Genomic DNA, 7,177 nt, shown 5'->3' on the forward strand with positions numbered 1-7,177 from the left:
TGGGCACCACAGGTCTACGTAGTGAAAGAACTACATATGTGGTGGAACCAGACAGAGGTGGTGTGCAAAGACGAGTCCATAGGTCGCATCTGCAACCTTGTCCACTACCAACCCCAGTGCCAGGAAGAAGCTTTGTCGCCTTCAAATGCAGATCCTTTCCTGAATCTACTGAAGCAGTTTTGGTGTACCAGATGGGACCTCTGCCCGTGAGAGAAGGGGATTGCCCTGGCAAGTGCGGTCATTGCTCAACAGTGGGATAAGATCAAGGAAGATTAAGGATTATTGTATCGAGTAGTTGATGATGCGTTCCTATGAGAGTGTCAACAGCTGTTACTTCCAACCTGCTTGGTTGAGCCGGTGCTACGGAGTGTCCATGACCAAATGGGGCACCAGGGATTTGAGAGAACACTGAGCTTGCTCAGACCAAGGTGCTATTGGGCAGGGATGCATGAAGCTGTAGACACATGGGTGAAAAACTGTCAACGTTGCATGCATGCTAAGTTGCCGCGGCCTAAGGTTCGGGCATCCTGGACCCCTTTTCTGGCTTCACAGGGAGCAATTTCAAGATGCCCATGCTAGAGCGAGAGAGTATGTGGAGAAAAAAGCAGCGGAACGAAATGCCAAGCATGAGAGTGAGGTGTATCGCCTGGGAATCGCTGTTGGACAGCAAGTGTACTTGAGGCACCGTACAGCAGGGAGAAATAAGATTCAGGATGCATGGGCACCACAGGTCTACATAGTGAAAGAACTACATATGTGGTGGAACCAGACGGAGGTGGTGTGCAAAGAAGAGTCCATAGGTCGCATCTGCAACCTTGTCCACTACCAACCCCAGTGCCAGCCCCACGTAGCAAAGTACGCCCTGCAAAAGTTGTCGGCCCACTGGATGAAAGGATGTCAGTGTCTTTGGATGTCGAGTGTGTAGTTGTGGAGGAGACTTGGCGTACTGTGAAAAAAAGCAGTCAGTACCTTCAGTGGATGAAATTATGGAACGATACAGTTCACAGGTAGATGATTTGATTGCACCTGAGGTTGAAGAACGAGAGAGTGCTGATGAAACACTAACTGCATTGGAGAGATGTAGGTAAAGGAGGCGATGGTGTGGAGGTGGTACCTATAGACTTGGTTCCAGATGCTGTTGGGAAGTGTCCAGTTCCTGCCGAGAGGAGTAGCTTGGCTGCCTCAGTTGAGCCAAGAGTACCTGCCCCAGTGCCATGTCGGTCTCAAAGGCAGACGGCGGGTAAACACAGTAACCCATACAGCCTGCGCAAGACCGCTTGTAATGCTGTGTCCTTCAGCCCAGTGATTTTGTCTCAAGTTTTGGCAGGCATGGTGATGTATACGTCTGAAAAACGAAAAAGTACTGTGGGTGGGTAAAAGGGAAGTCCACGCGGATGTTGACTTATGGCAGGGGAGAGTGTAAACAGGAAAAAAAATTAAACAAGTAGTAATAATAATACCAGCCTGTGGTCGTGCCTGTCCACCTCCAGAGGGCACTCTCATGTATCTGCGTAGCGCAGCGCGAGAGCTGAAAAAAGGAAGGGTTTTTGTTTTTTGCTGTTCTGTTTTTCTGGAGCACGCATGAGCTGAAGTGCATATGTTGGGAGATAACACCCGTTGTTTTCTTAAAGAACCGAGGAAACCCTTGGTTTGGTGTTAGCCTGGTTGGAGCAGTCCACGATCACACGGATTTCCACGAGAAGGAATCGTGCAGGCTGCCGTGACTGAGATTGAGCGTGAGTGATATTTAATCATGATCATTAAGTGTTTTTTTATGTCATTTATATTTTGATGTGGAAGTGAAAGTAAACCAAACTTCCTTCTCATTTAATAAAATAATATTAGAGCGGCGATCGAAGGTATGTGAGGGTGCATATGAGGTGACAGTTGCGTGAATTTCTAAGGCGGTACAGCACGTCACGGAGTGAGTGATATTTATTTCATTCTTTTTGGTGAATGTGTATGTGCACTCAGAGGAAATGGTTTACTAGTTGTGTACTGTTTTGATGTCAATGTTAATTCGGGTTCATTAATAATCTGTTCTAGGAGATGAAGATAATAATAGTAATGTCAATGGTAATGTGCAGAGTGTGAAATGGATTTACCTGGATTTATCTGATCAACAGTTGTAAGTGGCTTATGAGAATGTATCTTTAATAATACGTGTATGCTTTGTTCTTCCTTTAGAAAGCATCATAAGCCACAACCGTTGTTTATCTGGGGTTTAAGTACTCACACCAAGTTCCTTTGTACTTTGTTTTATTTTTGGAAACTGTGTGGAAATCATTGTAAATCTAGAAAAAGGGAAATTGGGGCAAATTGGTCCAAAGTGATTTCTGTGAAAAGGAGAATTACTTGAAGCCTGTATTATTTGGTTTGTTCCTTTATACAATTGGGAAACAGATTGTTGTTGTTGTTGTTTTAAAAACCCTGTTGTATAAGTTTCGTTTATACACCATCCTACAATTGGAAACCTTGGGTCTTAATGCAGCGTCATAAGCCTTTTGCATACGCATACACATTTGCATTTGCTTTTGCATACGCTGTCAGAAATAAAGAACCCCTTGTTTAGATGCCTGGCAGTGTTTGAGCCTCTTTAATAGTGCATAAAAGTGCACGCCCACATATAGTTATAGTTATAGTTATTGCTCTTGGTGTGTACGGGCCTTAAGTTTTTAAAGGGGTCATATGATGCGATTTCAATTTTTCCTTTCTCTTTGAAGTGTTACAAGCTCTTGGTGCATAAAGAAGATCTGTAAAGTTGCAAAGACTAAAGTCTCAAATCCAAAGAGATATTCTTTATAAAAGTTGAGTCAACCACACCCTCCTAAAATGGCTTGTTCTAATACGACCCCACATGTCTACGTCACGATGTGGGAAGATTTGCATAACGCCGCCCAAATACCAGAGCAGCTGGACTGAGTCTCGTCCTGCTGGGAGACGGCACCACAGTATGGTAGGGGCGTAACATTTCGGTCACACGCTTGAGGCATTCAGCCAATCACAATGCACTAGATAGCTGGCCAATCAGAGCACACCTCGCTTTTTTAGAACGATGAGCTTTGTAAAAATGTATGCGTTTCAGAAAGACGGGGCATAGAGTAGAAACAATAATGTACATTATATGGACATAATGTTCTTTTTAGCAACGTCATATGACCCCTTTAATTAAACTTGAATGGTTTGAAGCAGTCAGTTTCCCAAATAAAATGAGCTAACTTCCGTGGTATTATAACAGTAACATCATGTAAATAATGAGAGCTGTAAATTAACGGCTGAGAGCTGTAAATTAACAGGTCACTACTGAGAGTTGCCAGTAATTAAATTTTTACAGCACAATTTCTTACATTGCAGGCAAATGTGCTGGTATTTTACCATTAATTTACAGGACAGCGATTGCTGCTGTCAATGCTATTCTTTATTATTTTTTTCCACAACAACTGCATCGCCTTGTGTTGTTGTTAAAGTATAAGTGCACATTTGTATAAATGATCAATCATTTGAAGCATATTGTGTGTTTTATTAACAGTGAAATAAGCATGTATTTGACCAAAGTTCCAGAATCGTCAAACTGACTATCTAGCCCGATGAATGTTTATATGGTTGTCAAACAATGAGATTTCAGACAATAAAGCACTTGAATGTGACCAGCTCGTAATCACGACTTCATAATTGGAAAAAAAAAGAAACTTCTGATAGCATGTGAAGGCAGCATTACATACAATATCCTGCCAATTGAGCGAGCAAGAGAGAAGCCCTATCTGAAAGTACGTTTTTGGTTGCTCAAGAGAGTTTGTGTCGGTGAGGATCACTGTATATCAGCTTACATCCGGTAAGATCTTTCTGCTTATGATGATGAACAAACAGTGTCTGCATATCAAATATGTGTTGATGTGTGATCATGTATTTTTCTTTTATTTTTACAACATGAGTCGATCAATCAAAGTTTGATGGATGGATGAGACTTGAAATGTCCGTCTTATTGAGGAAGAAAATCCTAATGATCAATTAAAAGCAGCTGCCAACGTTACAGCAACCATCACAGTCCACGTGGAGTCATTGGGTAAAAAAATGACAAAAAACCTGAACAAAACTTAAAAGGTCACTGAAAATACACTCAATAGGAACTGGATGTGAACTACTGTTAGGTTTACATTTGTATTTGAATTTGAATGTGAGAAGGAAACAGTGGACTGAATGATGAACAGATACCATATCAATAGCGGTTAATTCATTCAGTGACAGCTGTGTAAATTCAGATCTACACAGTAAAATCCCGAGTGTTTAATTAACACTGCTCGGAGCATATATGGTCCCACTCTAAAAGAGTGTTAAAGTAACACTGAAGCAGTGTTAAAGTTAATGAGATAATTATGTGATTAATTAAGTGCTAATTGATCATTAGTGATGAACAGCTGCTGTCTGTAAGCAGAATCACTGAAGAAAAGAGAAACAAGAATTACAACTGACTTCAGCCACAGCCTTAGATGAAATCAACTGAAATAAAATACATTAAATCTCTCAAGATCTCAGCAGAAGATGATTGAACAACTCTACAAACAGCATCACCAGCTTCATGCATTACTAACCAGTTTGAATTTTTGTTTGTCATGCGTCTAAAAAATTCTTATTAAGAATTAACAGAGATTTAGATGTTAATGTTTATTGAAAATAACACAATTTGAAGTCACCGCTGTGGAGATAATTGTTTGCTTAAGTTGAGCTCTTGACCCTTGCCTTTAAACATTAATTTTTCTTTGGTTGCTGTAATTGTGTTTATGAAACACATTGATTATGACAAGAAAAACCAAGAGAAAATGTGTTTAGATTATATTAGCCATTTTTTTGATAATGACGTTGTTGTTGTGTAGTAGCGGTTTCACTGATGTCATCAGTGATAATGTGTAATACAGTTTCTGTTATTGATCACAACTGTATTTTAATGAAATAATAGGAAGTGCTTTAAAACACTTTGCACACCAGTTTAGAACATCTGTACTGTTTAGACACACAGACATCAAGAATCAGCATATGAATCTCAACAATGGTGAGCAGCTGCATTGTCTTGGTATTTTCTTTTATTCTTACTATTTGCTGTTATTTTTGTTATTTTTTGTTGTGACGTTTTACTTTCTTGTTTTGTGACGTTCAAAAATCGCATAAAAATTATCAGAATATTTTGTCACCATTGCTGAGATACACATGCTGATTCTTCATGTCTATGAGTGCCAGGATTGAAACCTTTTTATGAACCATATTTATAAAAGTAATTTATGAAGGTTTTTCCCACATTGTTCTCTCATATAACTGCAACAATACAGAAATCATAACAGCACTGCAGTTTTAGCAAAATTGTAATCAGAGACTCAGAAACATGACATGATTTTATCATAAGTCTTCTGCCATCACATATGTGTGTAATACACACTTGTGCTATGCAAAGGACATGCGATATAAGTTGGTTTGGACTCATAGAGTTTAAATGCATAGAGTTTAATGGGTATGAAGACTTGTTAAACTAACTTTACCGCGGTCATGTTACTGTTCTCAGATCAGTGTACTGTTGGTGTAACTGGAGCGCTGAATGACTTCACTGTAAACACTAACGCTCAAAATAATTAATTGGTTTGGAGTAAGGCAAACGTACATTTAAAAAAAAATTGATCAAACAAATTTTTATGAGTACTTTTATCAGTATTTAGAACTTCCTTGAGTTCATGAAACTGGCACATTTTAAGTAATCTGAATTGTTTTAAGTGTAATTTCCTTGTTTCTTTTAATTTAGAGGAACTTAAATCTAACTGAAAATGTGCTGGGGATTTCTATTTTCATAGTAAATGGTGTTTCTTTTCTTTTCTTTCTTTCTTTTTGAGATTTAGTACAATTAAATGGTTTGCTAATTTTCTCTGCCATTATGTTGAGTTTTTGGGGGGTTAACATCATGGTGACGAGTGGATTATGAGCTTAGTTTGAGAACAGGTACTGTATATGTTAAATGCTGTGTATTGTCTTCCTCATTCAGCAATTTCTATGCTAATCAAAACATTGTGGTACTAATTAGCAAGTTAGCATTTAGTTCTGCTTACTTAAACCTTGAATTTCTGGACATAAAATTTTATATGCAGCTGATTATCACCATTTCTTTAGTTTTGCCAGCGTATTTGGGTTTACAGTGCTGTCAAAATGTCGGATATGCTCCTGGATATTTGCTCATTTTGAGTCAGAGTGACTGCCAGCCCCATCTGAGTTTTGAATGAGTAACTTGTAGATCTGTGCTGATTTGAGCTGCAAACAGTTTCAGACCGATTCTGTGAATTGTTTCAAAAGAATGTCATCACTAGTGTGAATAATCCCTGTAAGTAAAAGTTCAGGAAGCCTTATTTATGTTGTTAATTCATTTGTCTTCATTATAATTTATTTCAGATGTCTTGGCCTGTGTAACTCTCACGCAAGAGACGACCACAGTTGGTAATGTATTGTGCTGAGCTGTTTATATGAGCTTGTTGAGCTTCTGTGTGTTTGGACGAGGGCTGTCACGATATCAGATTTTTCACTACACGAGTATCATGGCCAAAAGAAGAATAAGATATATCACGATATCTATAGAAAAATAAATAAACAGTGCTATCAAATTAATATTTATTTTGTAATAAATATTTTGTTTATTTGTTTGCCAATGAATCACACCACTATATATAAAAAGTAACAATTACACTTAATTACACTTAATGACTAATTTTAGCTTAACTGGTTTTAGCTTAGCACTAGTGGTGGGCTCTAACGAAGCACTGCTTTGTGAAGCTTTGAAATCTTTGTGAATCATTTGTTTTGAAACAGCTGTTCAGAGCATGTATCAAACCAAAGTTTGGAGGAACATTTTTTATTCTCATGTATTCTATCATTTTTTGGTAACACTTTATTTTGATGGTCCCTTTTGAACATTCTGTTGACAATAAGCAATGCTGCACCTATACAGTTTTGGTGGACTTTCTGCTGAATATCTGCTAGCTCTTTATTGTGATGGTCTCCCAACAGACATTCTACTGACTATAAATAACTTTGCAAGTACATGTCAACTTATTCTAACCCTAACCCTACCAGTCTACTAATACTCTACTAATACTCTAATGAGAGTTAGTAGTAGTTTCAAAATTCAATATATAGTTCAGGCATGATC

At 38.4% G+C, this 7,177-nt stretch overlaps 1 pseudogene; it reads left to right on the forward strand.

Moving 5' to 3' along the window:
* The first annotated feature begins 493 nt into the window (after window positions 1-493).
* LOC107747167 (adhesion G protein-coupled receptor E2-like) overlaps window positions 494-7,177 on the forward strand; it is a 21,431-nt pseudogene continuing 14,747 nt past the window's right edge.

This window comes from Sinocyclocheilus rhinocerous, unplaced genomic scaffold, assembly GCF_001515625.1.
Source record: "Sinocyclocheilus rhinocerous isolate Xijiao unplaced genomic scaffold, SAMN03320098_v1.1 scaffold1310, whole genome shotgun sequence".
Taxonomy (NCBI): Eukaryota; Metazoa; Chordata; class Actinopteri; order Cypriniformes; family Cyprinidae; genus Sinocyclocheilus; species Sinocyclocheilus rhinocerous.